Below are 12,488 nucleotides of genomic sequence, written 5' to 3' on the forward strand. Positions count from 1 at the left end.
GAAATAATAAGCATAGCAGAGCCAAGGGTACAGAGTGACTTGAGGTGATGTAGAGGGAGAAGAGACAGTGATATGGATCGGACACACACAGAGAAGTGTGATACCTGTTGCTGTAGAAGAGGGAAACAGAGATGAGCGAGCAGACTGGCAATAGTGAAGAGAGAGTACAAGGCGAGTTGTTTTAATATCAGTTTCAGAGGGCCCTACTTGTGTGGCTGCCTCTGAGAACAAATAGCCTGGCTGACATTAGAGACAGGGCCTTCTTAGGAGTGGCTCCTGTCATATGGGCAGTGCTTTTTTTCTAAAAAAAATGTTTAGGGGTACTCTCATTTTGACTCAAGAAAATCACCATTTTATAGTTCAAATCGGAGAAAATAAATACAGTAAATGGACAAAAGTACAAAGTTTCACAAAATGTTTAGAGGTATGCGTACCCCTGCATCCTCCCAGAAAAAAATCACTGCATATGGGATTCCCTTCCAAGAGAACAAGGTAAAGCTATAGACTTCAAAGATAGCTTAGAAATATATGAGATAAACAGAAAAAAGGAGGGAGGGTTAATAAGGAGAGTGGTTCAACAGTACAGTAGTGCAGCATGAATAAAGAGGGTTTAAAAGAGAAAGAGTTCAAAGGCAAAACACTGAGTTAAAATTGTAACAAAAATTCTGTGGTTAATATAGTGATGTAGCCCACTTCATAAAAATATTAAAGTGTGACCCACAGAGTGACTTAATAGTTTGCATCCTTGAATTAAAGTGTATGAATATTCTTAAAAGCATGAGCTGGAGGGGAGATATCTCTGAGGGCAGCTCTTTCAAATTGCCTTTATGCCACTTGAATTATCAAAGCTTGCCCCCAAAGGACCCTGGGAATTGTAGTTTGTGCAGGGCTCCAAATGGCCAAGTCTTCTGCCTGCCTCACATGATTGTGTTCTCCAGAATCCTCTTGGGGGAAGCCCTGAAGGTTAAAACCATTTTTAAGTGTATTGTGTAGACACGCTCTGACATAATCCTCAGAATCTTTAGCCCCCTCAGAAGGTCCAAGCAGAGCTCACACAGAACAGAATTTGGCCCCAAGCCTTCCAAAATAAAAAGCATGACTAAAATAATCTTATTTTTCTTGAGTCTTGCTCCAAGGCTTTGATCTGAGCCAGAATGGTGTCATGTGTGCTGTCAAAATAAAGCTAGTATGAACATCTGCTATGGTCTGACGTGTGTGTGTGTGTGAGAGAGAGAGAGAGAGAGACAGAGAGAGACAGAGAGAGACAGAGACAGAGAGAGAGAGAGTTTGGTCTTGGGAAAGGGATGCTGGGTGAGTAAAGCAGGAAGGAAGCTAGTAATAGATTGGCTCCTCATCAGTTGCCATCTCAGTCAATGGAAATATTGACAAGAAGGTGGGGAAGGAACTGAGCTACAGGCAAAAACAACACTGGATTACCAAATCTGAAAACAATGAGGTTTAGGTAATGAGGAGGGGAAAGGGCAGAGGTGGCTGGATTTGGCCCACTCTTCAGTTTGAATTTAATGGGATTATATGGTGGGTGTGTATGTAATAGTAATTATTATTAGTATTATTATTATTTACTATGCCGTCCATCTGACTGGGTAGCCCTAGCTGCTCTGGGCAGCTTCCAGCAAATTATAAAACAAATTAGGCAAAGGGAGAACATTTGTAGCCTGCCATTTTTATATACATGCCTTCTCCCGGTTTTATTTAACTTACAGGCCCTCTGTTTTAAAAATGGTACCTGAATTAACGATGGCAGGAGTGATAAATATTTATCAGCACTCCTGTGCTCCCGTCCCAAAGGCCTGAGTCTCCTGTCAGAAAAGTCTCTCGGAAAGAGGCGGCGTGGGATCGCGGGGGACGATTAGCGTGGCCTGCCTCCTGCCAGTTCTTCCATTACCGATCCCCCTGAGGCCACATAAAAGATTTAAAAACAAAACACTCCAGACGTTTCCTTATCAAATAAATAAATAAAAGCGCCATTTCTGGCTGCAGCCACTCCTTTTGATGGGGTTGGAACGTGAAGGGCAGAGAAAACCTAGCCAAGTGGGGAGAGAAGTCATGGGGAGGGGTTCCTTATTAGAGGCTATGAGGGATTGGGGGGAGGAGAATGACTGGGGACTGCAATGGGCATGAGAGAGGAGAAGCTGATTCTCCAATGTAACTATGGCCAAAATGTGTGTGTGAGGATGCTGGTTCCATCTCTGGCTCATAGAAATGTTACCTGCTTAAATGGAAGATCATGCCTCACTGACAGGTGACGTCACCCCCAAACAGAAAGGCACCATGACAAAATAACCCCCAGTAAACACTGGAGTTACCTGAACAATGAACAATATGCAAAGGCGTGGTTATTTATTGTTCAATTAAAGCAATGATTATTGGTTTTATTGAAAAATTGATACCATAAGCTGTTAGAAACACAGGAAACCTGCCTTATACTAGGTCAGACAATTCTTCCTTCCAGCGTCAAATTGCCTGCTCTGATTGGGTCTCCCAAGGGTGTCAGCCAGAGGCCTTTACCATCAGCACCAGCTGCTACCTGATCCTATAAACTGGAAATGCCAGGGATTGAACCTTGCTACCCCAAGTATCTGGGAACCAGAGTTTGTTAAGGGTACTGGGAATTGTAGTTCAGTGACAAACTATAGTTCTCAGGATTGTTTGGAGGAAGCCATGGCTGTTAAAGTGGTATAAGAGTGCTTTAAATGTATGGTGTGGAGAACGAAGCATGTTTGGAAGCAGGTTTTTCCCCCCGCTGGAACTCGTGGATCTAAAACATGCAGTAATAATGCCAGATTTAGATTGGTTGAAACCCTGGTGCTGTCATTAGGGGGAGGATTATGCAGGCTGCAGGAAAAAAGAAGTATTTGTAGTTCAGAGATGTAGTTCAGAGATGCACCACTCTGCTTAAAGGAATCAGAATGTGATGGTTGTGCAACAAGCACTAAATCCCCTTTTGCCGTCATTTTATGTATCCTGTATCTTCAGGACATGGGTGGCGCTGTGGGTTAAACCACAGAGCTTAGGGGTTGCCGATCAGAAGGTCGGCGGTTCGAATGGGGTGAGCTCCTGTTGCTCAGTCCCAGCTCCTACCAACCTGGCAGTTTGAAAGCACTTCAAAGTGCAAGTAGATAAATAGGCACCGCTCCGGCGGGAAGGTAAATGGTGTTTCTGTTCTCCTCTGGTTTGCCAGAAGCTGCTTCATCATGCTGGCCACATGACCCGGAAGCTGTCTGTGGACAAACACCGGCTCCCTCAGCTAGTAAAGCAAGATGAGCGCGCAATCCCAGAGTCGTCCATGACTGGACCTAACTGTCAGGGGTCCCTTTACCTTTACCTGTATCTTCACAACAGCTGTGTAAGATAGTTAATGCTGAGAACTGGTGACCGGTCCAAGGCAGAAATTGAGTGAAAGCATTGTTAAGTTTGTGCACATGTTCAGATTTTCTTTTTGCTTCTCAAGGTTGGCAGAATGTTTTTGTTTGCGGCTTGCGGAGAGTTGTCAACCTACATATGTTTGGGGTTTTTTTTAAAACAAGTCCACATAAGAAATGTGTTAGTTTTTAAGATACCTCAAGACTTTTTGCGGTACGTACTTTATTTCATGAATTCCTTTGAGGGGGGAGAGACTATCTTGGGAACTACACCAGGAACCCCAACCACCTTACATTGGGCTTCCAATGAAGTTAGATCATGTTTTGGTGACTGTGGGGTTTTTAAAAACATGGGGAAAGATGGGTCCCTGAGGGGACCCCCCCCCACACAGCATAAGTTACTTGGTTCTCAGCTGTGGTCCCTGAGTGCTACTCTCTTGTAAGAGTCCTGCAAAAAGGAGTGGAATCACCGCAGTATCTCAAATCTCCCCACCCCAAGTCCTTTCAGAAGCATACCATGGTAAGTGGTATTGAAAGTCACAGAGAGATCAAGGAAAATGGACAGAGTTGAGCTTCCTCATCCCTTTCCCAATAAAGGTCTTCAGTGAGGGAGACTATTTCAGTAAATATACCCAGCCCTAAGGCCAAACTGAAATGGGTCTGTCAATCCACTTCATCCAGGTACATCTGCAGTTGACTGGCTACAATCCTCTCCACCACCATGCCCAGAAAGGAGATATTGGCAACTAGGTGGTAGTTATCTAACACTTCCAGCTTCAGCGTGGGCCTCTTTAGGAGGAGTATGGAAAATGTTGTCTCTCTAAGAGACAACATTTAAGAGACACTTTAAGACAAGCAAGGTGTCTATGTATTTAGAACAGGTGTTGGCCATTCAGATGTTGCTGAACTACAACTCCCATCAGCCCCAACAAGCATGGCCAATCATCAGGAATGACAGGAGCTGTCGTTTGCAAGCATCTGGAGGGCCAAAGGTTCCTCACACCTTATCTAGAACATTTGTATCCCACCATTCCTCCATCATAGTTTTCAAGGTTTCGCAGGTGGTCTCGCATTCGGGATCTGACTAGAACCAGATCTTCATAGCATCACATGCCTTCACACCATTTCCTGCTGTTTTGCTTTTGCCCCTCATCCAAATGCTTCACCATAAGAAATGATGTGGTACTTTGTTGTGTGAAAATAATGCAAAAAAGTTACTGTCGCCCAAGGCCATCACTGTAAAAATAATGTGTTGATTAATTAGGCCTTAGTAAGATAAACCTGATTAGGTGAAGTTCACCTGTTCTTTTATCTTTAAAGCTGGCAGCAAAGCACCAAGTGATTAACAGATGCTCGGCTAACACGACATGAATGTTTTATAGAAACAGAACCGTCTTCTCGCCCCTTGCAATGAAATTTTTTCACCTGCTCTGTGCACAGGTTACCTGTAGCTTGTTTTCACAATGCATTGATTAGCAGTTAGAAAGTTTTTAGGTTCAGAATTAGTTTTCTGGTTTTCTACTTTTCTTATCTTACTATGCCCTTTTTAAATGTGGAGGTTTTTTCAGGGGGTTGATATTATTTTGATTATATACCGTAATTTGTGGTTTTATATTGTGATTTTATTCTGTGAACTGTCCCTGAGTCCTCCGGGTATAGGGCGGTACATAAATTCTAATAATAATAAATGTTGTCAAACACCACATGAATATCCTTGCCTGGATAGTTATAAATATAAGTATAAATAAAGGTGACAGCAAATGCCTTTGTGTAAACAATCCTGCAGTTTGTTTTTGATTGTTGATGAAACCAGTGAATGGCCTTAACAAAGAAACCATCTGAGGTTCCTGTCCACGACCACTTCGGTGACGTTAATTGTCTTTAAAATGTCTACAATAGCTGGAAGTCGTACAATATCCTGGACCCTGGAATCTTTGGATGACAAATCTAAATGGAAGACCATGCAAGGCTAAAAATAGCTTTGAGTTGAGGGAATAAAAGCAGCAAATTTATGTTTTCTTTTGTTGCACTTGGCAGGAACCACCAAAGAACAGTTGATTGTTGCAAACTTAGCTGCAGGAAAGACTCCCATCATTCAGAGATTGGCAAGTCTAAGAGCCAGACGTGAGTTTTTAGCACCAAAAACGCATAGCCATTATTCAGCAAGGATCCAAACTCCTTTCCTCAAAGTACTGCAGCAATTTCCCAAATGTTGTGGATAATCAGATAATTTTCTCTAAGGTAGTACTTGTGCTGCAAAAAACCCACCCCAAAACCAAAAAATGCACAACAGTAAGCAAGCTTAATACATTCTTTCTAGGAAAATACAGGTTGTCTCTCAGCAAGAGTATCAGTTGCCAGCATGACAACAAGGTGGTCCTACAATCTGCATCAGTCAATAGATTTTGGGGTACAATTAGTGGTCAGTATTATCAACTTTTGTTTATTGTCTTACCGCTAGAACATGGGGAGAGCACAAGTTAGCTTTTCAACTAAATACTTTGGGCTACCTTGGCAGTGAATTGTATTTTCAACTAATTTTCTTGGGCTACTTTTCACTGGATTATATAAGGTTCCGCAGATTTCTCCCATTCCAGTTCATATAATTTCTGAGGATTGGCTGTACCTAGTGCCCTAAACTCCTTGTCTTTTGTTTTTCAGTAGATAATTTTTGTAACTCACTCCAAAACCGGTTCATGTGCAGTTTGCTCTTCCTAATTTGTTAAGGTCTGAAGGTAGAAGCCTTCAGTCCACAATTTCCTCCTTTCTCAGAAATAATGCAGAGATTGAAAATCATGCAGTTCTAATTTGTTGATGTTGAGGGTGTGACAATTTACCCACAGTCCCATCAACAATCTTTTTAGTTAAGAGAAAGCAAAAGTGACATAATGACATGCTTTATCCTGCATTGAGGCTGGAGGGAGAAAAATCTTCTTCCTCCTACATGGTGCCTTTCTGAGATATTTGCCTCCTGCATCTTCCCACCTACTTTCATGTGCTTGCCCCTCTCTTGAGGGATGACTGTCCCTTCAGCCTGGGCTCCTTTGGGAGGAAGCTCAAGCTATAAATTTAATAAACAAACAAGCCTCAGTCTGCCCTAAACCACAACCACTACCACATGCCTGCCTGCCTTCTTACTTTCAACCAGTTTATCTCCATAAACTGCACTCCATCAGCTAGCCTGCTTCTCGCCTGGACTCACCCTATGGAGAGTGGGTATAGCATTATAAGAGCTTTTGGGAGAACCACATTACTCCTTGTGATTGGGTCCAATTTCCAAGATCATGTGCGCACACAGCTCTTTCTCTTTGCCCTGTGTCACTGTAACTGTATGTCATATCATTCCCATCTCTCTCAATTTTTGACTGTTGAAAGGTTTTTCATAAACCTGGAGCCTGGATAAATATACTAATATTGTGAAAGGCAGAAAGACCTGGATCTCTTTATTACTTACTCATGCTGCTTGGCAGCAGCCACAAAAATGCAAACCTCTCTAGTTCTTGTAATGTCTTAAGACCAGATGAATGCATTTTCCTAGGCTTCGGGAGTTTTGTGGGGATAACCATTTATCCTCAGAAGAATATACCATATTTGTCCATGTATAAGATGATATTTTTTCATTAGAAGTAATAGGCAAAAATTTCAGGTCATCTTATACAACAATAGCAGGCAGGCAATTGTTGGCAGTAGCCAGCAGGAGATTGGCAGCGGTGATTGGGTGTGTGATTGGTTGCTGCGGCAAGGCCTTTGGGCAGGCTATTTATGACAGTGGCGAGGCATGTGTGCAATTGTCTGGGGTTGCCTCGAGAGTGCAGGTGGGCTTTTGGCGGTGAGCGTGCAGACGAGTGGTGGCCATGGTGATGTGTGCTATTTTCATTGGTGGGCAGGCTGTATAGCATAGGTAGGCAAACTAAGGTCCGCGGGCCGGATCAGGCCCAATTGCCTTCTGGAACTGGCCCATGGACGGTCTGGGAATCGTCGGGTGGATCGCAAGCACACACGTTCTTTCCCTCTCCCTTACACGGCGGTGGTGGCTGTGCCTCCTCCCTCCCTCCTCCTGGCTTCTCCTCGCCCTGCATAGAAGAGAAAGGGGGCTGGGCTTTGTTGGTGCCAGCAGCAGCACTCAAATGGCCGCCATTTTAAGCAGCCCCTCTCCAGAGCCCTTTCGCGCGCCGCTCATCATCCCTCCGCCACCGCCAGCCCCTGCCGCTCACAAGACACAGGTGAGCAGCCACCGGGGCTTGTGGTGCTCTTGCATCTTTCCCCCCAAAAAATAGAGTCCGGCCCCCCACAAGGTCTGAGGGACAGTGGACCGACGCCCTGCTGAAAAAGTTTGCTGACCCCTGCTGTAGAGCGATTGGTGGCGGTGACCCTCCCCTCAAAAAAGCTCAACAACCTTGGGCAATTCCCCCCACCCTTTTTTCTGCAGTTCCAAAAAATAGGTGTCGTATTATACATTGGGGCGTGTTATACATGAAAAAATACAGTATATTCTAGAAAAAAGCTTTCTTACAAATATTTCATATCTGGTTTTTCATTATCAAATGAATGGTGGCATGGAATCTTTGAACTGCTCTTTAAGTTTCTCCTGGCTAAATACCTTTGGATGAGATTTTCAAAAAGAAATTAGCAAGACTTACAACAGCCAGTAGGATATGCACTATGTGTTGTCAAGTTCAGCTCCTTCTTTCCATATAGAACAATCAACCACACACACACACACACACACACACACACACACACACACACACACACACAAACGCTTAGTGCAAGTTTTGTGTCAGCTTTCCTGTGAGTCTAATTTCTGCATAACCCTGACCTAACTGACTGTCTGCAGCTGGCAAGTCCTGCACTCTTTTGGCCTCCTGTGACATGCTGGCATATGAGCAATTCCACCAGCAAGAGGTAATTAAAGTCTGCTAATACATAGAGCAATAGCACAGCTTTCACTGTAAGGTTTGGCTGTTAAAATAGATAGCACCTTCTTGTGGAAACTGTGTGTCCAATGTGCGTCTCAGAAACAGACTAACACAGCCATTATCTACAACGCAAGATTGGTTAAATTATTTAAAAACCTTAATTTCCCTCTGATAACCATATCTATTTTGCGTTCCTGCAGATGTCAGTGTAGTATAAAAAATACATCTTGAAATGAAAGGCTTTCAATTAGTAAAAGGCAAGGGGTCAGTACCTTTCTCTGGATACTGAGGTATGGAAACATGTGGTATGAATCTGGACCATTGCACTCAATAGCAGCAAGGAACATCTGATCTATAAGGTGATCAAGTAGAAGGGGAAACTGGGCTGCTCTGCCACAAGAGTGTGCAGAAGAGGAAATGTCTGCAGACACAGATTGTTTCATCCCTGCATGATAAAGTGCACTTGGAGGAATTCAACCTTCTGCCCAGTTACTAGAGGTACAGGGACTTTGTTGGTCTTTGCATCCAGTCAAGAAGATTGCATCAAATAAAGCAGTTACTCAGGCAAGTGTAACATAGATATAGGAAAGGAAGATACAAGCATTTCTGGTTGCAGATTGTATCATATTCAGGCAAAGTGAATTAACCATAAACTGCCCACTTTACAGCTCACCCTCCAAATTCCTCCTTCCTTCCCTGTTTTCTTTTATACCCTGCTGCAGGCAGGTACAATTTATCATACAAAACAAAGTGGGGAGGCATGTTGTTAGCAAACCTCACAGCTTGAATAAATTTGACTGAAGTAATCTGGAGTTTCTGGAGGTATAAGGCCTTATTCATGCAGACATGTACAGGATGAGTGGAGATAGATCAAAAAGAGAAAAATAGCAGACATTTGTCTCAAGTTGGAAAATAACAATAAACAAAATGGTTCAGCATTTAGTAGTGGAGGTAACTTAAACACAGAGGCTCTAAGCAAGAGCTGGCTAGATCACTACAAACTCAAGAGAAGGAAATATATTTGCTTTTCTCTAACAGACCCCCACAAAATCCAGAGGGAAAACTACTGTTTTTCTCAAGAATTTCATTTCTGCCTGACATGTTTTGGAAAATTTTATTTCTTTATGAGCTTTTCTCAATGCCGACATCTTTGCATATGGGATTCTTGGTTCTTAAGCACACAGTTTGGAGAAACTTTGTCACTAGAAGCCTCTGCCAGCTGCAGATATTTCTGTGAAAGGGTAGTCTGGTCACAGTGATCTATGCTGGATTACTCCATTTGTATTATATGTGGGGTTCCCCTTGAAGATCTCCACAATGACTTGGAAGCTTCAATTGATACAGAATATGACTAGCAGGGTTTGGAATGATGCAGCCAGGTTTGTGCAGATCCTGCCAAAAGAAGTTACAGGATCTGAAGAGGAGTTGGGTCGCCCATTGAAAGTAGGGGAAAACAATAATGAAAATGAATGAAATAATGATGAAGAATGGATGTGCTAGTAGCTTAGTAAGTAATAGAATCAAGTTGTTCGTTACATAAATGAATGGAATAGCTGGATGGGGGCGGGGAGTACTTTTTACATCCGAAAAGCTATTGGAGCTACTGTGACTCGATTTGTAAGGCTTTGGTCTATTGATGGGAATATTAAACTGGACTGAGTAATTGAAGCATAGATGGAGCCTTAAGGGTTAGAGAGAAAAGGACTGAAGCTGTTTTAAACCTAAATTAGGGGGGAGAAAATGTATGGTGAAGAAGAGAGCCTTTTCCTGCTCCCCCTCCCCCACCAGTATCTAAAGAGCAGGTCCCTTTACATCCGCAAAGCGAAGCAGTTGACATAGCAAGTGAATAGAGGAGCAGCTGGGTCTCCCTAGGAACACCTTTTTCAGAGTAGCAAAGTAGCTGGAAACATCACCAGCCTCTTAGGGGACATGGCAAGATGATCAGTAAATAGCAGGTCACTTTTCATGTGCTGCCGTTTGAAACGAGACAGCTTTTCTTCTAACGCCAGCTGCACTTTCTCTGCACGAAGCCACCTATCTTTTGAAGATGCCGGCACACATGACAAATCCTGTTCTCGCCAGCCAAGTCTTGCAGCTGGGATAACCAAAAGCCCTAACTTTGCTAACTGGAAGGGCACAGATTTAGAAGCAGGGCAAAAGAAGAATCTAATCTACTCTGATTAATCAGGCACTAATAATGGGCCACAACCCGTCTTGGTCCATTCCTGTTGTCTTCAGAAACATGGCAAACATGTTAGGGAACATTCAGAAGACATCTTCAGCAGATGGTACAGGAAGGCATTTACCAAGGCCCCATTGATTTAAGTGAGAGCATGAGCCACAGTCTCCTTGCTGCCACCTGGAATGGGGAAACGTTGGGTTGAAGGCAGTGGATGCCCACATCATGTTCTTCCTGGCTGCATGCAAAAATGTGTGTCTGGTAAGGGTGGGTCTACTACGAAGCTAATGGAGCTTAAGCTTCAGGGCCCCAGAAGGGACTTTAGTCCACATTGCTTAAAGTTTTTTGGTCTAGTAGACCTGATTCACACAATTTGCACAATTCAAAATGATTGTTTTGCTGTTGTATAGATTTCAACAATCCCAGTGTTTGAGAGTCAGTAGCAAAGATATTGTAAAGGTATGGTGACCTGCCATGGAACAACCCCACTGAAGAAGAAAACAGTGAGTACCCAGACCTCGTTGCTGGTTGTGAAGGGGGCCCCATAACAGTTCAAACTTCAGGGCCCCCAGAATGTAGGTCTGCCGCTGGTGTACAAGATAGGTTTCAGTGTCAAAGATACTGTGAAGTGATGTGGCGTTTGCCCATTCTTTGGGGATACGTTTGTATTGGGGGAGAGAAAAGGTTAATAGGTTGACCAATAAGAAAGCCCGGAAGCGGAGCCTACCTGATTTTGAGGCTCAGCCCAGAGGTTTTGAGAGTTTGGTTGGTTCTTTGGGGGGGCAGAGATAGAGGAGTCAGAGTGAGTTAGAGACAGGGACAATACTGAGAGGGAATAGAGTGACAGCGTTTCAAATATATTTTAAAACTTGTTTGTGTTTGAAATAAACTTTAATCTTCATTGTTAGCCCTACCTGACTGAGACTCAACACTTCACTGGGGAACCCTGGGTTTTTTCCACAAAATTGGTGGCAGCGGAAGAATAAAGTGGTGGTGTACAGGTCAATAGTCCGTGAAACGACTGGGGGCTCTGTACAAACACCACAAGTGGGTCTAAGCGTTCAAATTTAGGAATGCTAAATTTATCATGCACAACATTCAGTAACTCTTTTAGTTTTGGTTTGGTCATACTTTCTCCTTTCCTCCTCCACATGTGACAGCTTATGGATCAATACATGCCATTGCTCTCAAATACATAGAAATATCGATTTTGCACCACTGTGGTCTTCTACTTTGCTTCATACTGATGAACAGAATTGAACATCGTGTCACAGTAAATGAAATCCACTCTTGATCACTGTTCAATTTTATTTATTTTTACTCTGCTGTCTTATCTATACAAGCATTCCCTACCAGCTTCTCAACCTGCCTATACATGTTTTAGACTGCAATCCTTTACCCATTTACGTGGGATCAAACACCGCTGAACTCAGTTGGACTTCTGCCTGAGCAAGGATTGTGTTAGGTTGTGCTGTCAGTTTCCCCTGCAACTACCGTGCTATTTGGGACTCTCATCTGATTTTTAAGCAAGGGGGTGTCTGTTGATAACTTGTCCATGATTCACTTCAGGCTGCTACATTTAAAAAATGCATCTGGGTGGTTGGCTTAATGTGGCAGGCAAGAGGAAACCCTTGGAAAGGAAGTGGTGATGTCTTCTGTGCTTGAGGCTGCTGGTGCACTTACAAGAGATTGTTTCTGTCCACCACGCCTGGTGAACTTGTGGACAAGCAGAGGCCTTGCCTGTCTCTGCTTGCTTGAGTGAACCTTTGTTCCTCCAAAGGGCACACCTGATCCTTTTCCCAGTGCTTATCTATACTATAATGCTCTAGAAGGTTGGGGTACGGTTGTGTATGAAATGAAGCCTCCAACACAGATTACCCAAACTACCCTAGTGTCACAGATTGGGCAGGGTAGGCAGAAAACTCTTTGACAGAAAAGAGGCAGAAATGAGCCTAGCTTCCTTGAGTCACAATCATGGAACCTATGATGGCCCCCACACCCTTCTAC

General features: G+C 43.4%; 1 long non-coding RNA gene across 1 annotated transcript in view; it reads left to right on the forward strand.

Annotated features, from left to right (window-relative positions):
• Window positions 1-10,893: 10,893 nt before the first annotated feature.
• LOC309353438 overlaps window positions 10,894-12,488 on the forward strand; it is a 28,347-nt gene continuing 26,752 nt past the window's right edge. Inside the window, exon 1 of the long non-coding RNA XR_014161853.1 lies at window positions 10,894-10,984. This is a non-coding gene — a long non-coding RNA (uncharacterized lncRNA). The remainder of the gene's footprint in view (window positions 10,985-12,488) is intronic.

Source organism: Podarcis melisellensis (assembly GCF_964234715.1).
Source record: "Podarcis melisellensis genome assembly, chromosome: 12".
NCBI lineage: Eukaryota > Metazoa > Chordata > Lepidosauria > Squamata > Lacertidae > Podarcis > Podarcis melisellensis.